This window comes from Bos indicus x Bos taurus, chromosome 24 (assembly GCF_003369695.1).
Source record: "Bos indicus x Bos taurus breed Angus x Brahman F1 hybrid chromosome 24, Bos_hybrid_MaternalHap_v2.0, whole genome shotgun sequence".
Taxonomy (NCBI): domain Eukaryota; kingdom Metazoa; phylum Chordata; class Mammalia; order Artiodactyla; family Bovidae; genus Bos; species Bos indicus x Bos taurus.
Window position 1 is genome coordinate 35,464,621 of NC_040099.1, and position 25,142 is coordinate 35,489,762.

The window sequence follows — 25,142 nt, forward strand, 5'->3', positions numbered from 1 at the left end:
GAGCTCCCTGAGTCACAGCAAATTCGCATTGGCTCTGTATTTTACATATGCTTCCATGCAACTTTTTGTAACAACCAAGAGGGGTGGGATGGGGTGGGAGGTGGGAAGGAGGTTCAAGAGGGAGATGACATATATATATCTAGGGCTTCCCTGGTGACTCAGACAGGAAAGAATCCACCTGCAATGAAGGAGACCTGGGTTCGACCCCTGGGTTGGGAAGATTCCCTGGAGGAGGTCATGGCAACCCACTCCAGTACTCTTGCCTGGAAAATCCCCATGGACAGAGGAGCCTGGCGGGCTGCAGTCCATGGGGTCACAAAGAGTCAGACACGACTGAACTACTAAGCACAGCACACGGCTGATTCATGTTGATGTATGGCAGAAGCCAACACAGTATTGTAAAGCAATTATCCTTTAACTAAAAATAAACCAAAAAAAAAAATCCCACAGCCCAAGTACCAGCTCAATTAAAGGAGAAGCTGTGATCATGCATGTCTGCAGCCCGAACCCCACATCCAGGGGTGATATTCCAAATATTTAATAAATGTCCTGGCATGAGCACTCATCAACAGGCAGGGATACCCCCATGGCTCTCCTGGCTGAGTGTCTGCCCATCCTGAAGAGACGTTTAAAAAACAGCATAGCAATTACTCGTGGGTGGAGCATCTCAGCACAGCCAACACACTTTCCACTGTTGACTCGCAGTTCTCCCTGCCTGGTGCTTTACCTGGAGGGTGACCGGCTCCACGGTAGCCTGGTTACACAGGAGATGGGCTGTACACCCCAGTCGTGAATTAAAATAGGAAGAAGAGGGTGGGATGATTTGAGAGAGTAGCATTGAAACATACATGACCCCATATATAAGAGAGATAAGCCAGTGGGAGTTTGATGTACAAAGATCTGTCACAACCTGGAGGGATAGGGTGAGCTGGGAAGGGAAGTTCAAGATGGAGGGGACACATGTACACCTATGGCCAATTCAGACTGATGTATGGCAAAAACCATCACAATATTGTAAAGTAATTATCCTCCAATTAAAATAAAAAATTTAAAAATAAAATAATAAAACTGTTATGAAAGCAGATGGGCGGAGGGCTGTTTTAAGCTGCTCCTCTGTTGACTCTTGAGAGTCCCTTGGACTGCAAGGAGATCCAACCAGTCCATCCTAAAGGAGATCAGTCCTGAGTGTTCATTGGAAGGACTGATGTTGAAGCTGAAACTCCAATACTCTGGCTACCTGATGTGAAGAGCCGACTCATTTGAAAAGACCCTGATGCTGGGAAAGATTGAGGGCAGGAGGAGAAGGGGACGACAGAGGATGAAATGGTTGGATAGCATCACCGACTCAATGGACATGAGTTTGGGTAAACTCCAGGAGTTGATGAAGGACAGGGAGGCCTGGCATGCTGTGGTCCATGGGGTAGCAAAGAGCTGGACATGACTGAGCGACTGAACTGAAATCTGTTTAAAGAAAATAATCGTAAGGACAAGTCCCAGGGCTCAGAGAATATTCTCCCATCCCTGTGAAACTGGGTAAAAATCCCAATCGCATCATTTTGTGAACCAAAAGCCTTGAAGTGACTGCTGCAGACCCTTGGGCTGGCTGAGCAGCGCCGGGTCCTGCAGGGTATGACTGATGCGGGAGAGAGAATGAGGGCATTAAGTTCCCCACCTCCAGGAGCTGACACTGAGGTCCGGCAACTAGCATCAGTCAGATATGACTGGCTCCCACAACACTGCAGTCTGCACCGCTCTCCATGAGCCACTCTATGACTGCCAGCGGATGTGTCAAGAGAACGCAATTTGTCTTGTCCTTTCTAAAAAAAAATTTATCTACCTGGAGGCTAATTACTTTACAATATTGTAGTGGTTTTTGCCAAACATTGACATGAATCAGCCACGGGCACACATGTGCCCCCATCCACAACCCCCCATCCATGTCCCTCCCCATTCACAACCCCCCTTCCATGTCCCTCCCCATCCCTCCCCCAGGGTCATCCCAGTGCACCAGCCCTGAGCACCCTGTCTCATGCATTGAACCTGGACCGGCAACCTGCTTCGCATATGATAATATACACGTTTCAACTCTAACTTCTCAAATCATCCCACCCTCGCCTTCTCCCACAGAGTCCAAAAGTCTGTTCTTTACATCTGTGTCTCTTTTGCTGTCTCGCATATAGGGTCATTGTTACCATCTTTCTAAATTCCATATATATGCGTTAGTATACTGTATTGGTGTTTTTCTTTCTGACTTATTTCACTCTGTATAATAGGCTCCAGTTTTATCTACCTCATTAGAACTGATTCAAATGCATTCTTTTTAATAGCTGAGTAATACTCCATTGTGTATATGTACCACAGCTCTCTTATCCATCCATTCATCCATGTCCTAGATGCTAATGGACATCTAGGTTGCTTCCATGTCCTGGCTATTATAAACAGTGCTGTGATAAACATTGGGGTACACCTGTCTCTTTCAATTTTGGTTTCCTCGGTGTGTATGCCCAGCAGTGGGATTGCTGGGTCATATGGCAGTTCTATTTCCAGTTTTTTAAGAAATCTCCACACTGTTCTCCATAGTGGCTGAACTAGTTTGCATTCCCACCAACAGTGTAAGAGGGTTCTCTTTTCTCCACACCCTCTCCAGCATTTATTGTTTGTAGACTTTTTGATAGCAGCCATTCTGACTGGCATGAGATGGTACCTCATTGTGGTTTTGATTTGTATTTCTCTGATAACGAGTGATGTTGAGCATCTTTTCATGTTTTTGTTTTGTCTTGTCCTTTTTAAAAAAAGTTATTTATTTACTTTTGGCTGCGCTGGGTCTTTGATGCGGCACTCAGGCCTTCTCTAGCTGTAGTGAGTAAGGGCGAATCTAGCTGCGGTATGTGGACTTCTCACGGCGGTGGCTTTTCTTGTTGCAGAGCACGGGCTCAGTAGTTGTGGTCCACGGGCTTAGTTGCTCCAAGGCACGTGGGATCTTCTTCCCGGACCAGGGATCAAAACTGTGTCCCCTGCATTGGCAGGCAGATTCTTAACTACTGGATCACTCAGGGAAGTCCTGTCTTGTCTTTTCTATACCCCTCCAGACACCATGTGTTTCTTCTCGGTTGATTCTCCCTTTTCCTTTCCACTCCCAGACTGTCAGTCTCTCCATTCTCATCCTTCTCTCCCCTCTGCACCCCTCCCCTCACCCACTCTCCTCTGCGGTCCTGTTCATTCTGAGCTACTGTGCTTCATCCTTCCTGTTCTTTCTTCCCACCAGCGCCCACGAGAACCTTACACTTAAACTGTCAGTAAGGGCCCTGCACACTCTTGGGTGAATACTGAGCAGGAACCTTGTAGGATGGTTCCAACAACTCCCTAGGTTGGGGAGACAAGGGCTGGATGACTTGTTCAACCCCCTCATCACAATACTAGATTTTCCTTAGGAGAAAAAGCTGCAACAAGCAGAAGGGCTCGCTTCTTCCTGACCAGGTTCATGCAACCTACAAACTTCACAAAAACGAAGGAAACAGCGAAGGAAAAAAAAGCAGGGGATGGGGGGGAGCAAAAAGGAAAGAAGGAAAAGGAACAAAGAGCAGAAGAGAAAGACCCAATTTGAGAGCGATCACAACTCACTGAGGTCAAAGTTCAAACTACTAAAACTGTTTCTAATGTTCCGCTAAGCAGCGGCCTCTCAGTTCCTCTGACAAGTGATTGAGGAGGAGTGGTCTGCTCTCAAGGGGGCTCATGAATCTCCACGCGCGATGGTCCACACAGAGGGGAAGGTGGCGAAGCAGAGGTCAGACAGACGAGGGCGAGGTCATCCATCAACCCCGACGTGCAAGTGTGCCTGGGACAGCGGGTGGGACGCGAGCCATCTGGCAGCTTCCCTTCTGAGAGCAGATTCAGAAAGCACACAAACCACAAAGGAGAAGAAGCTGTACTTCCGGAGGAAAAGCAGAGATATCTCCCCAACGCTGAGGTAAGAGCTTTGTTTTATTTTTACTTTTCCAGTGATGAAGAAAAAAATCCTACTTCCCTCTGATTTGGGATTATTTTTAGCCTACATGCCTCAGCTTTGATGCCCCACAAGCCACGCCGTGTCTTTTCCCCAGCCTGAAACTTTTCAGAAGCTTCCCACTGCCTAGAGTGTAAGACAAACAGGACGGCATGGCACCCAAGGCTTTCCAGGTGGGACCCCCCCCCATCCACCTCTCTGTCTTGTCTTCTTCCTGCACTCTCGGCTCAGACATCAGAGTACTTGCATCTCCCAGATCTCATATACTGTGGCACGCTCCTGTGATACACATGCTTCCCTCTGCCTGGAACGCCTTTCCCAGTTTGCTTGCCTACCCACATTGTACTCTCCCTCTGTGCGGGCATGTGTGCTCAGTCCTGTCCGACTCTTCGCAACCCCATGGACTGTAACACTATAGGCTCCTCTGTCCATGGGACTTCCCAAGCAAGAATACTGGAGTGGGCTGCCATTTCCTCCTCCTGGGGATCTTCCTGACTCAGGGATCAAACCTGCATCTCCTGCATTGGCAGGTGAATTCTTTACCACTGAGCCACCTGGGGAGCCCAAAACTCTAGCTCCTCTGTGAAGCCTGACTTCTAAGGGTTCCCTCTCCTGTACTCTACTGCACTTGAAAGCCACCTTTATTATCTCTCACTGTAATAGAGACAAGAACTGTATCTTTCCATCCTTTTGTCACCAGAGTCTAGCCCACAGGAATTGTCCCAAATGCTGCCAACTGTTCCTGTAGCATTCATGTGGATTCTACATGTATAAACATTTAGTTACACACACAAACACACATCCATACATAGCCATCATCTGCATCTCTAAGGCTGCATGAACTTTCTGACCAGGGCCCCAGTTGGGCTGGATTGATGGAATGGCATGAGCAGTCTATCAGAAATCAAGTCTGAAACTTGGAAATGCATGGCTTCATGTGCTTGGAAATCGCATATACACAGTCAGCACCTTTCAACTCAGGCAGAGTCTACATGCTTTGCTGAGAGAGGATAGCAGATCAGAGTGAGTGAGAGCAGAGGAATGGAGGTTCAAGGTCTTGTGCAGAGCCTCACAGCTGGACCCCTTTCAGCCTCCTGGGAAAATAGCCCTGATCAGGTCATTCTACTTAAAGAGCCATTTACTATTACCATCCATTTTAATTCCATTTTTAATTAGCCCTTTCCCAAAGAGCCACCCACTGTCAAAATTGCTGGGTAAGCAGTCGAGACTTTTATAAATGTCAAAGCCAGTGGAACCAGCCTCAGAGAAAGGCAGGTAAGTGCAGGAAGGGACCCTTTGCATTCCAAAGCATGTGCAGAAAAGTGCAGAAGTGGGTATTCACATGCAAAGGGATTTTTAAAAACAGTCCATTGTATTGAGACACAATTCTGCCCCAAAATGCTACTCTCGCCACCTGGGAAGCCCCGGAATGCTCCATATGCTGCGCTGTGCTTAGTCACTCAGTAGTGTCTGACCCTTTATGACCCCCATGGACTGAAACCCGCCAGACTCCTCTGTCCATGGAATTCTCCAGGCAAGAATGCTGGAACAGGTTGTCATGCCCTCCTCCAGGGGATCTTCCCAACCAAGGGATCGAAGCCAGGTCTCCAGCACTGCAGGCAGATTTTTTCCCAACTGAGCCACTAGGGAAGCCCAAGAATATTGGAGTGGGTAACCTATCCCTTCTCCCCAAGGGGGATCTTCCCCACCCAGGACCAAACCGGGGTCTCCTGCATTGCAGATTCTTTACCAGCTGAGCTACCAGGGAAGCCCAAAATGCTCCATAATGATCCTTAAATGCCAGTAAGTTTGGCATGAAACTGACAGGATGAGAAAGGAGTACCTGCATCTTGAATGTGCTGCAGTTCTGAAGTCTGGTTCTGTGTTCCATTAAAACAGTTCACCTCTTATCAGGAAAATACTTGCTGGATTTACGAATGTCAAGAACTCATTATTGGGCATGTTTAATGAGCATAACAGGTCTGTGATCTTCCAGGGACTTAAAAAAGCTCTTTGCCACTCTGGGGGAAGACAGGAATACAATAATCCACAGTATACTCATACAGAGGTGGAATAGTATTTTTATCACCATATACAGTATTCCACAGGTTAAAAAGGCAATGCAGATAGCCAGAAGAGAAAATATTATTTCCAGGGCAAAATGTATCTTTAAATGATCAAACATCTGCCTTGCAAATCAGCTTGCCTGTTTCAAGTTGGGGACTACTTATATAAATCATTCAGACACACTCAGGGAAAAAAACATCCCTTTTTCTTTCTACTTTTCATGCACAGGGTCAAGAATATAGGATCAATTAGTTTCACAAGCATATGGTCTGACTTACTATCTTATAGAGCAAATTGCTCAAACAGGATGAGTGTCTTCTAAGTGTTCTGCATCTCATCACAGGGGAGTAGGTTTTCCTAACCTAGCAAGTGCACGGCTAGGTTAGAGGATTAAATATTTAAAAAGGAGTTGAAATTAAAGAAAGAGGATTCAGAACGCTTGAAAGGCTGGAACTCCAGAGTGAGGCAACACAATGAAATGCAATAGGAGGTAGGGCCTTCCTTACTTCTGCATTATGGTGTGGTAGAAAGGGCATGACTCTCATTTTTATCCTGACACCCCACTGATCAGGTACCTCTGAGTCCCATTTTCCTCATCTGTATAATGGGCACATCACAGGATTATTGTATAGGTTAAATAAGACCATACATTGCCGGTGAATACCATGAATGTGGCACATATTAGGTCAACGTATTGCAGCTTCCGTATAGTCAAATATATACAGTCCATATAGTCAAGGTTACGGTCTTTCCAGTAGTAATGTACAGATGTGAGAGTTGGACAATAAAGAGGGCAGAGTGCTGAAGAATTGATGCTTTTGAACTGGAGAAGACTCTTGAGAGTTCCTTGGACAGCAAGGAGATCCAACCAGTCCATCCTAAAGGAAATCAGCCCTGAATATTCATTGGAGGGACTGATGCTGAAGCTGAAGCTCCAATACTTTGGCTACTCAATGTGAAGAGCTGACTCACTGGAAAAGCCCCTGATGCTGGGAAAGATTGAAGGCAGGAGGAGAAGAGGGTGACAGAGGATGAGATGGTTGGATGGCATCACTGACTTGATGGACATGAGTTTGAGCAAACGCCAGGAGACAGTGGAGGGCAGGGAAGCCTGGCGTGCTGCAGTCCATGGGGTCGCAAAGAGTCGGACACAACTTGGCAACGGAACAAAAACACTGCAGTTTCCTCTTTTTCTCTCCTTTTAAAATGCAATTCATTTTTGGAGGTGTCTGCAGAGAGCACGCTTTTTGGTCTGTGGCTCCAAGCTGCACGTTTTATAAGACAGTCCCCACGTGGGAAGTCTGTGGTTCTTCCAGTACTGCTTCTAGACTCACAGGAAAGTCTGGCTAATTCTGGAGTCCAGGATCGGGCAGCTCGATGCTATTGCACACATAAACCACATCCTCCCCACCTAGCCTTTATCAGTATTAAAGGTGAATTTTTAATTGAAAAAAAAAGCACAATTGCCAAAATATCAGATGGGGGTAATGGCTTAGAAATAAAAAGAGCTTGGGATTTAAGTGTGTAGCAAATTCACCATGCACCAAATGATGCTGCTCAAGTGTCATACGCGGTGTGATGGAGGTGGGGGAGGGGAGTGATCTCTCAGGATGGAGACGTACATCCTCCTGCATCCCGTGTCCCCAGATGTCTTGTGATGACATCCCAGAGAGTGAAATTAAATTATTTGCCAGAAACATGACAAATAAAACACAAAACATGAGCTCAGCAAGCTCACTGCAAAACTTAAGTCATTATCATACTGGTTTTGTATCAATGTACAAAACTTCAAGATGAAAAATCTAAAACTCAAGAAACAAGTATGAGTTTCAGCTTATTAGAGAGACCCACCCATTCAACAACAGGCTACAGCCTCTCCTTGACCCTCACCACTCTCCCGCCTTCTCATCCTTTCTCTGCACTCAGCCTGGGCAGCCAGCAATGCCTCTGGTTGGCACAGACTCCAGAGCAGTGGTTCTCAATCTCGGCTACATTTGGGATTTTCCCAGAAGTTTATACTAATCTTGGGGCTCAGGGAAAACCCCAGGTCAATGAAGTCAGCATCTCCAAATTCAGGGTGGGGAGACAGGCGTTGTCCAGGTGATTGCTACATGCAGCCAAGGTTGACAACAGCCGCTCCAGAAGGCCAGTCCCATTCCAACCTGGTACCAGTTTGGGGCCACAAACCTATACTTCTCCAGTGGCTCAGACGGTAAAGACTGCCTGCAGTGCAAGAGACCCGAGTTCAATCCCTGGGTCAGGAAGATCCCCTGGAGAAGGGAATGGCTGCCCACTCCATTCTCTTGCCTGGAGAATTCCATGGATAGAGGAGCCAGTTGGGCTACCGTCCATGGGGTCATAAAGATTCAGAGATGTCTGAGCGACTAACACTTTCACTTTCACCACCTCTGGGCCACAAACCTGAGGAAGGTTGCTGAGTTAGGAGCCTGTTTAGACAGGAGAGGCCAGAATGGTAAAGAGTCTAACCTCTGACAGAAGGACAACCTGCTAAGAACACCAAGTCGGGTGCTTAAAATACCCAAGGTTCTGTCAGGTATAAGAGGAAATGATTCCGTTCTGTTTTCTCTGCATTGTGTCAAAGGGTATGAACTAGAGAGAGAGAAATGGATTTCAGCTTAAACTCCATAGAACTTTTGTGTAAGAAGAACACTGCAAAGACTACCTAACAACCTGTCCCTGCACAGGTGAGAGCTCAGACTATGGTGAAGCCCACTGGCAGGGATTCTACAAAAATCAGGCATGGGTTGGGGGTTAGGACAGTGACCCTTCAGGTCTGCCATAACACTGTGATCCCAGCTGTCTTTGACTCCAAGGGCTCAATGGCTAATGTCAGACCAAACCACCAACTTTTGCAAAGTGAAAGGGAAAATATTAACACAAGCGAATGAATCCATTATAAACCTTGCAAGCATGCATGCTAAGTTGCTTCGGTCGTGTCCGACTCTTTAGACTGTAGCCTGCCAGGCTCCTCTGTCCATCGGGGTCTCCAGGCAAGAATACTGGAGTGGGATGCCATGCCCTCCTCCAGGGGATCATACGGACCCCGGTATTGAACCCTCATCTCTTATGTCTCCTGCATTGGCAGGTGGATTCTTTTCCACTAGCGCCACCCATGAAGCTCATTATAAAACTTACCAAATGGATAAACATGAGCGGACTGGGACTTAGGAATAAACCCCAGAAGACTGAAATGCCCAGGAGTCCCTTCCACAATACCCACAGTTCATTCCAACAGTAGGAAATAGAGCAGTAAGAGGCAGCTGAATGGCCACGCTGTGGCAGCCCTCTGGGGGGGCTATCTGCTGATTTAAGAAGATGGACACTCAAGAGGAGACCCCTGCTGTTTATATGGTTGTCCAAGTTAATTATCCCTATATTTTCAGATGAAATGAATGGTAATCTGTTTATCTAGGTCAAATATTTAGAGCTGTCTTTGTCCCTTGACGGTTGTACAAAAATACATAGTGTTGTGCTTTCCGGCATTATAAGGAAAGATCAGGTTAAAAAAATAGTAGCCGCTTCTTTATAGGCTCAACACAGTAAGCCCTTATTTCTGAAGTACTCTAATTAGATCCAACTCTAAACAAGTGGTTTAAAAAGGGATTTAAAAAAGACAAAAGAAATTCTGAATGCCTGCCATATTTTTGTCTTGAGTTTATACATATGTTTCCCCATAGAGATAATGAAATTCTGGCCTCTGGTCTCTGCAACCATTCCTAAGAGTAGTAACTACCTCTGCACAAGAGAAAAAATGCACAGAGCTATTGCAGATGGCTAATCAAGTGCTGTTTGGTTACCAGAACAAAGAGGGGAATCGAAGTAAAGGAAGAAACTTTATACATCACAACATTGCTGTTGCTGCTAAGTTGCATCAGTCGTGTCGGACTCTGTGTGACCCCATAGCCGGCAGCCCACCAGGCTCCTCTGTCCCTGGGATTCTCCAGGCAAGAATACTGGAGTGGGTTGCCATTTCCTTCTCCAATATCACAATATACATGTGATACATAATATACACAATATGCACGCTCAATCATGTATAACTCCTTGCGACCCCATAGACTGAAGCCCGCCAGGCTCCTCTGTCCATGGGATTTTCCAGATAAGAATATTGGAGTGGGTTGCCATGCCTTCCTCCAGGGGATTTTCCTGACCCAGGGATCAAACCAGCATTTCCTGCATCTCCTGCATTGGCAGGCAGATTCTTTATTGTTGAACCACCTGGGAAGCATGGGAGGATGTGATTTTTTCTCTGCAGAATAAATAAAAATCTTTGGAAGAGTAAGGTGGTGCTGAGCGGCATTTACCAGGTGTTCATTAGTTTGATCTTATTTTGGAACACATCCGTCAGCGTGAATTGTGGATTGATAGAGCTGGTGGGTCTGTGGGGGGGGCGGGGGGGGAGCTCACCGAGGAGAAAGGATTATCAGGGAATCTGCTGTGGGGGTGGGGGTGGGAAAAGAGGAGAATGCCAGGCTCTGGTTTGGCCTTTGAAGGATGGGGCTTTAGGGAACTACAGAATCACTGATCAAAGTTACAAATTTCCCTTAGCCCGTGTTCCTTTGAGTCACTTGTACTAACAAGATCCAATGTCTGTAACATTATTGAGAACTAACTATGCAAGGCATCTGTCAAGCACAGGCCTGCAGCAGTGACTGGAAGACATAGCTGCTGTCTGGGAATCCCAGAATAATATGCTGTACAACCTCTACACTCAACCAGCAGCATCAGCATCACCCAAAGCTTGTTAGAGGCAGAACCGTGGGCTTCTCCCTAGACCTACTGAGTCAGAATTTGCACAGAACAAGATACTTAGGTGAGTCTTGTGCTCATGAAAGTTGGAGAAGCACTTCAATAAGAAGACTTTGGGTTTCTCTCCTTTCATTTAAATTATTTTTAATGAAGACTTTATGTTTTAGATAAATTTTAAGTTCACAGTGAAATTGAAGGGAAGGGACAGAGATTTTCCATGTACTTCCACATACACCCCTCTACATGCACAGTCTTCCCCACTCTCAACAACCCCCACCAGTTGTACATTGGTTACAACTGATGAACCTGCATTGACAGGTCATCATCCAAAGTCTGTAGTTCACATTTGAGTTCATTCTTGGGACTGTACATTATGTGGGTTTGGACAAATGTATAATGACCCATGGGGCTTCCCTGATGGCTCAGCAGTAAAGAATCTGCCTGCAGTGCAGGAGACATGGGTTCAATCCCTGGGTCAGGAAGATCTCCTGGAGAAGGAACTGGCAACCCACTCCAGCATTTTTGCCTGGAAATTCCATAGAAAGAGGAGGCTGGCAGGCTATGGTCCATGGGGTTGCAAAGAGTCAGACATGACTGAGCATGAGTGTGCAAACATACACACACACACACATAATCACCTGTATCATTATTATGGTATCACACAGGGTAGTTGCACTGCTCTAAAAATTTATTTTTCTCTCCCCTCAACCCCTGGTAACCATGGATCTTCTCACTGTCTCCATAGTTTTGCCTTTTCCAGAAAGTCATAGAGTTGGAATCATACAGTACGTAGCCCTTTCTTGATAGCTTCTTTCACTTAGTCATGTGCATTTAAGCTTTTTTCCATGTCTTTTAAGGACTTAACACTTTATTTCTTTATAGTGCTGAAGAATATACCATCATCTGCTGGTACCACAGTTTATTTATTCATTAACCTACTGAAGGACATCTTGGTTGCTTCTAACTTTTGGAAACTATGAATAAAAATGATATAAATACCCACGTATAAGTTTATGAGGGGACATGGTTTTTAACTCATTTGGGTAAATACCAAAGAGTGTGACTGTTGAATCGTATGGTAAGAGTATGTTTAGTTTAATAAGAATAACCTCTTATTTTCAGATGGAAAGCTGAGGTTCAGGAAAGTTATGGAACTTACCCAAAGTCACATCATGAATTTATGGCAGCCAGGTCTAGAACATGTATTTCCTTTTTAAATATTTATTTTGATGTATTTATTTGTCTGTGCTTGATCTTAGTTATGGCACACAGGATTGTTAATCTTCGTTGCAGCATTCAGGCTGTAATTCCCTGACCAGAGATCAAACCTGAGTCTCCCTCACTGAGAGCATGACATCTTAGCCACCAGACCACCAGAGAAGTCTCTAGAACAAGCATTTCTTGATGCTTCATCTGGAAATACAAGTGTGGTGGGAGAAGAATGGATATGGGAATGAGGGAGACCTGAATTAGGAAGCTCTGTGCCTCAGTTTCCTCACCTGTGGACACTAAGTTGCTTCTATCTCCCTTGTTGTTGTTCAGTCGCCAAGTCATATCCAATTCTTTTGGACCCCGTGGACTGCAGTGTGCCAGGCTTCCCTATCCTTCACTATCCCTCGGAGCTGCCTACAATTCAGGAGACCCAGGTTCAATCCTTAGGTTGGGAAGATCCCCTAGAGATGGAAATGGCAACCCACTCCAGTATTCTTGCTTGGAAAATTCCATGGACAGAGGAGCCTGGTGGGCTACAGTCCATGGGGTTGTTAAGAGTTGGACACAACTGAGCAACTATATTTCCCTAGCAGCGTAATGGTGAGGAGTCAGTGAAATAACATAGCTGAACATGCCCCAGGTGCTTAATAAATTTAACTTTCAAAATTGTTTTCTTTTCCTACCAGCACTTTCGAGGGACCCAGTGCATTGGGAAGAGACCAGGTGTGTACCTGACTCAGGCTGGGGCTTCTCCACATAGAAAGGAGTTTTCCTGGACAAAGAATGTAGAACTTCGTCTGCTGCAGGGTGGGTGGCACGGAGCTGCCCCTGTTGTTCAAGACTGGTGTCTATGCTTTATATAGCTCCCTGGGTGCCCCAGCCCTGGTTTCTAACAGTGACATGCTCGTTTTTTGGCAGATTAATTGGTAGAGTTGTCTGCACAGCTGCCCTTTACTGCTAATAAACTTGGGTCCCTGGGAGCTGTGGCCTTAATGATTTGTTATTGCTTTTTCCAAGATGGATAAAGTGTGTCCTTCTTTAAGCTGATAATTGTCTTGTATCGGGACACAAAACTGAAGAGCACACTGAGGAACTGATCATGTAGCAGTGATTAGAAGGGGTGCCTTCTGGTCCCATCACTTCATGGGAAATAGATGGGGAAACAGTGGAAACAGTGTCAGACTTTATTTTGGGGGGCTCCAAAATCACTGCAGATGGTGACTGCAGCCATGAAATTAAAAGACACTTACTCCTTGGAAGAAAAGTTATGATCAACCTAGATAGCATATTGAAAAGCAGAGACATTACTTTGCCAACAAAGGTCTGTCTAGTCAAGGCTATGGTTTTTCCAGTGGTCATGTATGGATGTGAGAGTTGGACTGTGAAGAAGGCTGAGCGCTGAAGAATTGATGCTTTTGAACTGTGGTGTTGGAGAAGACTCTTGAGAGTCCCTTGGACTGCAAGGAGATCCAACCAGTCCATTCTGAAGGAGATCAGCCCTGGGTGTTCTTTGGAAGGAATGATGCTAAAGCTGAAACTCCAGTACTTTGGCCACGTCATGTGAAGAGTTGACTCACTGGAAAAGACTCTGATGCTAGTAGGGATTGGGGGCAGCAGGAGAAGGGGATGACAGAGGATGAGATGGCTGGATGGCATCACCAACTCGATGGACGTGAGTTTGAGTGAACTCCAGGAGATGGTGATGGACAGGGAGGCCTGGTGTGCTGCGATTCATGGGGTTGCAAAGAGTTGGACATGACTGAGCGACTGAACTGAACTGAACTGAACTTCCTAAAAGTATAAAGAAGGAACTGAGGCTCCAATATCCAATGAAGGAAAGTTACATGGCTTAAAATAGCCTGGAGTTAAAACTCCCCTCCCGGTCCTCCCCACCATTCTATGCAAAATGAAGAACTCTCACCCGAAGAAAAAAAATGGACATTAAGGTTAATAACGCCCAGCTCCGAAGGAAAAAAATGGACATTAAGGATGATAACTGGATATTAAGGATGATAACACCCAGCTCCCAGCGGGTCCAGCCTCTGGCCAATCTCCAGAATTCCTTGCCCCAGCCGTTTAAGAGATAACTACTCCGAACAACCGTGGAGAAGAACAGGCTCCCTTAAGACAGTAGATGTCCACATATATGCCTATATATACTTTCTCTTTTCTTAGGTTAGTGCAGCAGCTCACTAATCTGACTGCTGCCCCTTCTCACCTCATTAAAGGCGATCTGTTCCTGTAAAGTGCCAGTCTCATTCTCTTTCCAAACCTCGCCTTCTCTAACTCCCTTACCCTACACCCTTCCTTTTTTAAATCCCCTCACCCTCTCTTTCTCACCATGCCCCCAAATCCATGCTTAATGTCAAGAGGCAGAGAAACTTCTGCTTCTAGTCTAAGTCTCAGGAGGAAATTCCCACCAGTAAAGCACTGTGATTTCTCTTCTTTAAATGTTTGAAGGCTTCTACACCACAAAGAGGGCTTCCCAGGTGCCTCAGAGGTAAAGAATCCGCCCGCCAATGCAGGAGATGCAGGTTCCATCCCTGGGTCAGGAAGATTCCCCAGAGGAGGAAATGGCAACCAACTCCAGTAATTCTTGCCTGGGAAATCCCATGGCCAGAGCAGCCTAGTGCGTTATAGTCTATGGGGTCACAGAAGAATCAGACATGACTTAGTGACTTAACAGCAACAAATGCCATGGAGCAAAGTCTTGGTGATGTTTTCCTATGTCACAATGAAGAACTGATCAATCTCTCATGGCACCATTAATTCCGATACAATCATATATGTATTTTCACAGATCTTAAATAATGTGTTCTAGGAAATTTCAGACTCTTTGCTGAAAAGTATTTGCAGAGTTAAGCAAAGTTCAGTTTGATGAGTGTAACCACAGTACAAACCACATGTAATTTTTAAAAGCTTCACTATCTTGTTGGGTTTATTGGTATTTCTCCTTACATGTGACAAAATTAATGTCCTATAAAGCAGAAGTCTGCTGACATTTTATCCTACCAAGAAATAATCAGTTCAGCTAATTACTAGCACTCTCCAACTTCAGGGATCCAGGGAAATCAAAGGAAAATTTAACCCACGGGGAACACAAAGGTCTGCTTTAGCCAAGAGCTTCAGTATCTTCTCCACCAAACATAATAGTTTATCAGATCTGGGCGAGGCAGATGGATGTGAGTTTTGCCTTCTTCCTTCCACTCTACCTTCTAGTCAAGGGACCAATGAACTGTAAAACAGTCTCAACTGGACAGCAGGAGGCATAAGGAACAAAAAAGAACTTGGTAATAAACCATCCACATAATTAGTTCTTGAAACAAAAAGAATGAAGCTTAAATGGTAAGTTTTAAGGCTGTTAGTAACTCTCAGCTTCCACAATGGTAAGACCCATAAACTACTTATTATACTATTTTATTATAGTCAAATACCACCTCGTTTTAAATAGAGGCCTTGTAAAATTGAGCTAGATTGATGTCTTAATCAGAGTTATCTGTGTAATCTCTAACTCCATCAGCCTAATTGGATCATCGGCAATGGCTCTTTTGGCCATTAGTCTTAATTAGCATGGCGCCACGGGTACTGCGCATGCGCACATGGCTTCCAAGTGGGTGCACGCATCACCCACCGGCCTCTTTATAGAGAGTCATTCAGAGTTTTTGTATGTCTATGGGTCTCCCCAAATGCCAACCACACATCCAGCGAAGTTTGTAAACCCCAGCCTAAATACGCTTAAGTCATTTCATTAACTACATGTGGCCACTCAAGTCCGTCGGTCACAGACATGGGCTATTCCTGCCAAGTAATTAATGTGACATTAAAACTGTCTTTTGCCACAAAATCGGACTTCAGGGACACTTGAAGAGGAGTCGACACATCAGCAACTGCCATAACTGTGCCTATAAAATTCTCGCTTACCTTTGCCCCCGCCCCCTTTTTTTTGCCAAAGAACCCTTGGGAAAGCATACACATCCCCTCCCCAAACCAGGGTCAGCTTTGTCTACGTTTTCAATAGGAGTACAAGTTTACCTTTGGAGTGCTCCTGCCCCTCTCTCTGCATTGCCTTTCTTTCTCGTGAGCATCCTTTCCCCCATTTCCATGTGCTTGTTTGCCAGCAACTAAAAATTCCTCACACAGAACCCTCCTTCCCAAATCTCCTTGGTTCCAAGAACCTCTTTCTCAGACAGCAAACACTCCCTCCCCAGGACAGTGTGTAAGCCAGGTGTTAGAAGGAAAGTAACCTGATGGCATTATTCACAATTTAGTGGGAACATGAACCAACTCACCACAACTCCCCTAAGGTTGTCACCAACTGAGAAGATGAGCTTACTGTTATCCGTGCATTTATACTGATAGACTTTCAACCAGTATAACTTTGCAAAGGAACTTATTTTAGGGAGAACTAGGAAAGAATGTTTGAAAAGCAAGATCCACTTTGCACACACCCATACACACATAGAACCATGCTACAGAATACAGCCAATTTTTAAAAAATGAGATAGTGCTATGGATACTCAGTGGTGAAGAATCTGCCTGCCAATGCCGGGGACGTGAGTTTGATCCCTGGGTCAGGAAAATCCCCCAGAGAAGGAAATGGCAACCCGCACCAGTATTCTTGCCTGGAAATCCTACGGACAGAGGAGCCTGGCAGGATACAGTCCATAAGCCACTAAACAATAACAACACAGATACTAAAATGAAAATTCTCCAAAATACTATAACAGTAAACCCACTTTGAGTTTCTTAAACCCAACCACAAGTCACAAATAAAATCATCCCTGGTCTTCCTCCACTAATTCGGTATAATCTTCCCCTCCCCCTTCTTGCTCCTGCAGAGAATCACACTTGCTCAGTGCCACCCACAGACTCAAGCCTGAAGAATGGAGCTGGAAACTTGGCACGGTTTTGTACTCCTGAAAAATTGCTAATCCCCAAGTCCAGCCAATGGATGTGGAAATCTCATTCGTGGTCGGAATTACACTCACAGATCAGGCCGCAAATGCAAGTTCGTTTTCTGCCATGATATCCACAAACCTCCTCTACAGCTTTCTGATGAGTGGCTTCTCAGTGAATGGGCCAAGATAAGCTCCCAATAGATTTTTTTCTGTTAACACCAAAAGCACAAATAAAAACAAAACACTAAGTGAACACACTGCCAGACACTTATTTCTTAGACGTCACCTCAACCTACGGCAGTTTCTAGGATCCAGAAGTGCTTTGCCAAGCAAGGGTTTGACCCTGCTCCCAAGTGTGCTCCCAGTCACGCCTGCATTTTCCAAGGGCAGGCCTCAGGTGCTCCCGAAATCTGGGAAGGGAAGCGAGCCCTGCTACCCACATGCTGGTTTGTTTTGGAAGTAGAGATGGCCTGTACCTCCCCCCGCCTCACCCCCACCATGAGCTATTTTTGAAAAAGCAGCAAGATGAGAAACTTGAATTGGAATTTTTCAAAGTAAAACCACTCTCTGGGACTCAGATGTTTTCGGAGATATTCCATTAACTATCTCCTAGCACGAAGGATGATTCAGCAAACATGACTCTCTTCTGTGCTTAAAGATTAGAAAGACAATGGAGGCAAGGATTCCTGGGGTGCACACATTGTAATCTCCACGAAGGAAGAAGGCTCTGCTTTCCTGATGCTTTTGTTACTATTTAGTAGCACATCTCGTAAGCACGGAGACACGCATTGCATTGCATTGGTGGGAGAGACACAGGCCCCAGGGCAGCAAACTGGTGTTTGTCAGGAAGTAGCTATGCCCTGGGCTGTGGCAGCTGTGTCTCCACAGGGTACTTGGTTCACTCTTTCTTCTTTCACTGTGTTTTCTTTCTTTTTTTAACCTGAATTTCCAGTTGTACTGCAAAGCAAGTTCCAAACAGTGGGTTTCCCAAACCAGGCAACCTCAAGGTTAGCCGTCAAAGAGTTTTGTTCCCACTGAATTAACATAAACTGTTTAACAAATTCGGGAGTTTGGAGAGAAGCATGCTCTTTGGTCAGCAGCTGCTTTTATCTTGTAGAATCAATGAACTCTCAAGTTTTGAACAGAGACTCAGGAGATGATGTATTCTCTCGTTAGGGGAATGTGTGTCAGTAACAAATGCAAAGAGGTGAGTGGTAATGTGTATGCCCTAACAGAGAACAGAAAAGAGCATTCTGGAACACGTCACCCTGATCAATAGGGGATAGGGTGCTTTGGGGAACCTCTGGCAAGTAACTATGAGAAGTGTCTCAGTTTTTCAGTGAATATATAACATCTTGAGTTACCCGGTCTGCATGAACCAATCTGAGATTTGCAATCTCCTCCCTGGTTATAAATTGGGAATATTTGGTGCTACACTGAGATTTTTGAGCTCTTGTGACTCTCTAGTGTTAAGTATTTTTGTTGATTGGGAGGAGAGTGCTGTCCTTTGGGATATTAGCTTACCATTTAATGTCTTGTATCAGCACCAGCATCAATGTCTGAAATTTACCCTCTCCTGCATGTAGCTCAGTCGGTAAAGCATCTGCCTGCAATGCGGGAGACCTGGTTTCAATTCCTGGGTCAGGAAGATCCCCTGGAGAAGGAAATGGCAACCCACTCCAGTATTCTTGCCTGGAGAATCCCATGGACAGAGAAGCCTGGCGGGCTGCAGTTCGTGGATTTCAAGAGTCGGACACGACTTAGCACTATCTTTCTTTCTTTGTATTTTCAGGGGAAAATAAGTAAAAACAGTCTATATCCACAAATTCTTCACTGCACACCAAAGTAACTAGATGCAAGGTAGCTCTTAAAATATTCAGCGAAAAAAGTCAGGAAGTGGCAATACCTGAGTAGAGTATTCCAAAAAGTAATCATTACAACGTACAAAGTTCAAATTCATCCTTATATTTACAGTGAGTAAGTTAGCTTTGAGGAGCTTTAGTCACTGAATACGTTGCAACAAGTAAGACTAAAGTTTCTACAATATTTGTGAAACTGCTCTTCCATTTACTGAGAATATACAGATCCACAGACTCATACATAGCAACGTGTATGAAAACTAAGATCATGGCATCTGGTCCCATCACTTCATGGGAAATAGATGGGGAAACAGTGGAAACAGTGTCAGACTATTTTTGGAGGGCTCCAAAATCATTGCAGACGGTGATTGCAGACACGAAATTAAAAGACGCTTACTCCTTGGAAGGAAAGTTATGACCAACCTAGATAGCATATTGAAAAGCAGAGACATTACTTTGCCAACAAAGGTCCATCTAGCCTTGACTAGACAGATGTGAGAGTTGGACTGTGAAGAAGGCTGAGCACCGAAGAATTGATGCTTTTGAACTGGGGTGTTGGAGAAGACTCTTGAGAGTCCCTTGGACTGCAAGGAGATCCAACCAGTCCATTCTGAAGGAGATCAGCCCTGGGTGTTCTTTGGAAGGAATGATGCTAAAGCTGAAACTCCAGTACTTTGGCCATGTCATGTGAAGAGCTGACTCACTGGAAAAGACTCTGATGCTGGGAGGGATTGGGGGCAGGAGGAGAAGGGGATGACAGAGGATGAGATAGCTGGATGGCATCACTGACTCGATGGATGTGAGTCTGAGCGAACTCTGGGACTTGGTGATGGACAGGAAGGCCTGGCGTGCTGCAATTCATGGGGTCTCAAAGAGCTGGACACAACTGAGCAACTGAACTGAACTGAACTGATGTATGTTTGGTAAACAGAAGGGTGAAAGAACAAATCCCTGGGATTGTCTCTGGCCAGTGTATTTGTTGTTGTTCAGCTGCTAAGTCATGTCTGACTCTGCGATCCCATGGACTGTAGGATGCCAGGCTCCTCTCTCCTCCACTGTTTCCCAGAGTTTGCTCAAATTTATGTCTGTTGAGTCCGTGATGCTACCTAACCATCTTATATTCTGCCACTGCCTTCTCTTTTTGCCCTCAATTTGGGGCTATGTATGGGGTCCAGGGGAGAAGGCAATGGCACCCCACTCCAGTACACTTGCCTGGAATATCCCATGGATGGAGGAGCCTGGAAGGCTGCAGTCCATGGGGTCGCTGAGGGTCAGACATGACTGAGTGACTTCACTTTCACTTTTCACTTTCATGCATTGGAGAAGGAAATGGCAACCCACTCCAGTGTTCTTGCCTGGAGAATCCCAGGGACGGGGGAGCCTGGTGGGCTGCCGTCTATGGGGTCACACAGAGTCGGACACGACTAAAGTGACTTAGCAGCAGCAGCATGGGGTCTAGGAACTAGAGAATACTCGTCCTCCCATGAACACACGCATTCCTTTAGCATCCCTGCCTCCGGGGCTGATTTTCTGAGTTAATTGCAGGGAGCCTTCCACACCTACAGTCTTTGGAATTTTTCTCAACAGTCACTACTCCAGCCCGGTGGCTGCTGAGCAAGGTTATCAGGACCTACAATTCACTGATCCTTTGGGGAAGTCTGTTGGGCCTGGGAAGGTAGAAAAATAACTAAGACCTGGGTTACCATCCTGGTTCTCCCCTCCTCCCCCCACATCCATGCCAATTTGATCAAACCTCAGTTTTCCCATCTGTCTGATGGGACAATCATACCAGTCCTGCTCAAGGGTTTCAAGCAATTCAAATTATATATGGGATGGGAATGATGGGAATACATTTTACAAGTTGTACAATGCTATGTAAATATGTGGGGTTGATTTATATTTGGTGAAATTTACACTTTTAGCTTTGATCCTATTTGTGAATGCCACAGGCCTGAGACCAAAGCAACACACACACACCAGCCTCTTGGACCTAGGTCTGCATGCGTGTGTGCTCAGTCATGTCCAACTTTTTGCGACCCCATGGACTGTAGCCTGCCAGACTCCTCTGTCCATAGAATTCTCCAGACAAGAATACTAGCCATTTCCTTCTCCAGGGGACCTTCTTGACCCAGGGATCAAAGCTGTGTCTCCTGCATCTCCCACATCAGCAGGCAGGTTCTTTTATCACTCAGCCACCTGGGAAGTCTCGGACCTAGGTTTGCGCTTCACACAATTACTTCAGCTGCTAAGGAAAAGAACAAAATCACAAAAGATGGTCAACCTACGGCTTTATTTCTGTAATGTGAAGACTCTTTATGGCACCATCTTCAACCCAGATTCATGGTAAGACACAAGCCAGCAAGTCAAGGAACTCAGTTTAGCAACCCAGCCCCAATTCCAGGTCAGCTGGAGCCGGGCCATGGGATTGCACTATTAGTTCCGGATAACCAATTACTTTCTTTCCGTGATTAAACATCTTTGAGAAAATATTGTTTTTCTTTGTTACATAACCTGAAGTTCAAATTCTTTTGTTCTTCAGGTCTCTGCCAGTGAATGGAAGCTCAACTTCACTGCTATCCAACGCTTTTTAAGAGCCCTGTTGTAAGAAATAATATTCACGGATGATTGCCTAAAAGATAGGAAGAACTTTAATGTCTCCCAATACCCTCAATTGTATCCACACACCAAGCCAAACCATCCAAAAGCTGCAGGCTTAGGCTGAATCGCTCTGGCCCTGTGCTCAGCGGATTTTACTGAATTACACTTTGGCAGCATGCCATTGGCTTGCATCAAGGGACATTACAAGAAACAGTCCTATAAAAATTGCTAGTATAGGGAAGATATTTCCACCGTATCCACACACTGAGCCTTTGATGAGAATCAATGGACAAATTTCCCTTAGCTATTAGTTCTAGCAAAAGCCTGCTTCTTTTGAGCAACTGGCTTTGTTCATGTGGGTGCAGCAGAGTTCACATTTCCCTTTTTGCTTTGGCATCTAGGAAGCTCAGAGTCAAGTTTGTGTCCCACTCCTACAACTAACCATATGTACGTTTATATGAACTAACTGTTCATGGTCTTAGTTTTCATCCCTTACCTTTTCCTCACTTTAATTTCTTCGCTATGGAAGGTGTATTTGGATGAGCTCCCCTGAATCTTTTTGAGAGCAAATGTGTATTGAACGCATTGGCCCTGCACAAGACTCTTCCAGACCCCAGTCTGCCTTTTCAGCCTTGTCTCTGGCCACTTTCTTCCCTGAATCTCTGCTTCAGTCGCTCGGATCCACATCACGCCTTCACTGTGCTGTGCTGTGTCACACTGTTCTACAGCTGCCTGTGCAGGAACCCCCCGGAATACCCTCTGTCTATCTCTTGTGCTTAGTCACTCAGCTGTGTCTGCCTCTTTGTGACCTCATGGACTGTAGCCCACCAGGCTCCTCTGTCTATGGGATTTTTCAGGCAAGGAATGCTGGAGTGGGTTGCCATTTCCTTCTTCAGGGGATCTTCCCAACCCAGGGATTGAAGCTGCGTCTCCTATGTCTCCTGCATTGCAGGTAGAATCTTAACCCACTGTACCATCTGGGTAGCTCTCCATCATTAGTCAAGCGAAATCCTGGCAGAATGCAGAGTTCCCATCTCTGCTCTTGTACAGCTTTTCATCCACACCAGCAGCGTAGCACACACATTATACAGTAGACCAGGTACACCTCTCTGTCCTATGAAAGTGTTAGTTGCTCAGCCACGTCCAACTCTTTGCAATCCCATGGATTGTAGCCTTCCAGGCTCCTCTGTCCATGGGATTCTCCAGGCAAGAATACTAGAGTGGGCTGCCATGCCCTCCTCCAGTGGATCTTCCTGACCCAGGGATGGAACTGGGGTCCACTGCAGGCAGATTCTTTACCACTGAGCCACCGGGGTAGCTCTCCGTCCTTTGAGAGAGCATAAAGCCCTGGAAGGCAAGGCTATTTGTACTTGTCTTTGTATCTCCAGGTCCTGACCACAGTTCCAGATACACAACAGGTGCTCCACAAGTGTAAAATTAAGGAATAAACGGGTGCTCCTGTTCCAGCACCAGCACGTGGGACCTCATGATGCTTGTTACGAAGGTTGATAACAAAATGTATCTCAACCTGTGCTCGTGGGCTTCGTGGCATGATGGCTGGAGGCACAGATGCGGCTGATGCTGTCTTTCAGAGCACAGGATATGAGTCCTCAGAGCAGACCCCAGTCCCCAGACTCTCTTCCAGAGACCGCAGTACTTGGATGCTCCCCCACCCCCAACTCAGCTTCTGCCTGTGGCATTTGATACTTGGTCAGTTCCAGCTATTTACCATGAATGAGGCCAACACAAGAAAAGCAATCACAGGAAGCCAGAAACAGAAAAAAGTGCAGTTGATTCTGTTTTGTGATTCCACAGGCCAGAGGAGAGGGACCAGGGAAGTCGGGGGTGGGAGGCAGCCTGGGGAAGCAGGGAGCCTGGGGAGGGGGAGCTGGCTATGCATATGCGTCTGGAGGAAAGTTAACACCAGAAACCAATGAGTCAATCCGTTTTCCAAACACTGGAATGGAAACAATGCTTCTCCAGGCTCCCTGGCTCTTCCAGGGCCAGCAAAGTATGTTTCTTGTTTGCTCAAGAATCCAGAATATCCACAGGATGATAAAATACAACACGAAAAGCGCATCACAGCAGCCTCAGCGGAATGCTGTCTCACGCCATAGAAAAAGGGCCTTGCTCAGAGATACAGCAAGCACGCACTTTCCACCTTGAAGCTTTCCCATTTTTGCCTCTTGCTTTGGGGTTTGCTTTCCTTTGAAACCTGACAGTAAAACTAAGGGGATTATTACTGTTTCAACAGGAAGACAATTGAATCCAAGACCTCCAACTGACAAATGGACAAGCTGAGGCCCCGTCGGACACACTGACTTGACCAAGGCCACACAGACCAGGGCAGCAGAACCAATACTGGGCTCCCTGCCCACCATTCCTCCCGAGACACCATACTAGCTGCCTCGTGGCAGTCACCCAACAAAAACCAAAGTACAAATAACCAGAAGCTCCTGGGAGAATAAGCCAGTCCATTTGTTTCCACATTGATGCCAATGCAGTCCAAAAAAACCCTTGTATTGAAGGGCTAACAGATTCAGCTGACAGACCCAGGGAGTGATAAAGAGTACAGGGACTAAGGTTGCAGAGAGGTGGTACCTTCAAGCTTGGCATTTGGGATGGTTCAGCAAACACTCTCGGAGAGCCTACCATTGACCCAATTGCTGGAAGAAGGAGATGAGGTGCAGGAAAGCCAAACGTGGAGGAACACAGCAGAAACCTAAGACCCAGACCACCCGCTCTGCTGACGAACGAGTTTTGTACGTCACCTGGCAACAGGATGTGGTGTACATGAGCAGAAAGCCACCTGGGGTTTCTGTAGTTGAGTGGAGATGGCAGAGGGTCCTACAAACAGTTCACAATTCAGTTGGGAGTGTCACAGGAAGGCAGGGGGAGAGTCCCAACTTGGGCACCCTAGATCCTCTCATCTCGAGCTTAGGGAGCTAAGTGTCCCCAGTCTCCGGGCATACACAGCGCAAAGGACAGGCTCGGGTGAGGTGTATCAACTCAACCTCAGAAAGAGCACGAGACATTTTAGTCTCTGATTCCCTTTTTTTTTAAACAATAAAAACAGGGATAATAATCCTTCCCAGAAAAATGTGAGGTTAAAAGTTTAATCTGAGTTCACAGCACACACATTCCAAGGGGGCACCGCACTTGGGGAAATTACTCACCTAGAGTTTATATAAGTTCCGAGGCGATTAGAGTCAGCCGACAAATTGGAGACAGAACACGTTTACATTGAAGTCTTAAAACGTAGATTCCTCTTACGGAAAGAAAGAAGGACTTGCGGGGGGGATCACTCACCACCCCGTGTTTCTTGTTAGGGGACCAGACTCCATGAAGTGTCAGTCCATCATCTCAAGTGTGGAACATGCCAAGACACAATCCCCCTCTGCTCGTCCCTCTTGAAACATACACGTCACATCTGCTTGCGATCAGCATTTATCTCGCGACGTGCGTCTGACTCATTTGGAAAACTCAAAGCACATGTTTATTCCTGATGAGGCACCAGCCATTACGGTGCAATTTACAGGCCCTCTGCAACCCCAAGCCCACGGCCAAGGCGCTGGTCCGAAGCTGTCAAGCTGCGTAGTTTGAAGACTTTACCATGAGCTTTGCAAATGTAGGTGACATCCACTCCAGCCTCCACTGAACTCTTCTGTCACTTTCCAGCTAGAGTGGCAATGAACTCTTTGTCCTTCTTTGGTGAGGACCCCAAAGAAAATGCAT

At 45.9% G+C, this 25,142-nt stretch overlaps 1 protein-coding gene across 1 annotated transcript in view; it reads right to left on the reverse strand.

Annotated features, from left to right (window-relative positions):
* COLEC12 (collectin subfamily member 12) overlaps positions 1-25,142 on the reverse strand; it is a 184,712-nt gene that overhangs the window by 62,268 nt on the left and 97,302 nt on the right. The window lies entirely within an intron of this gene.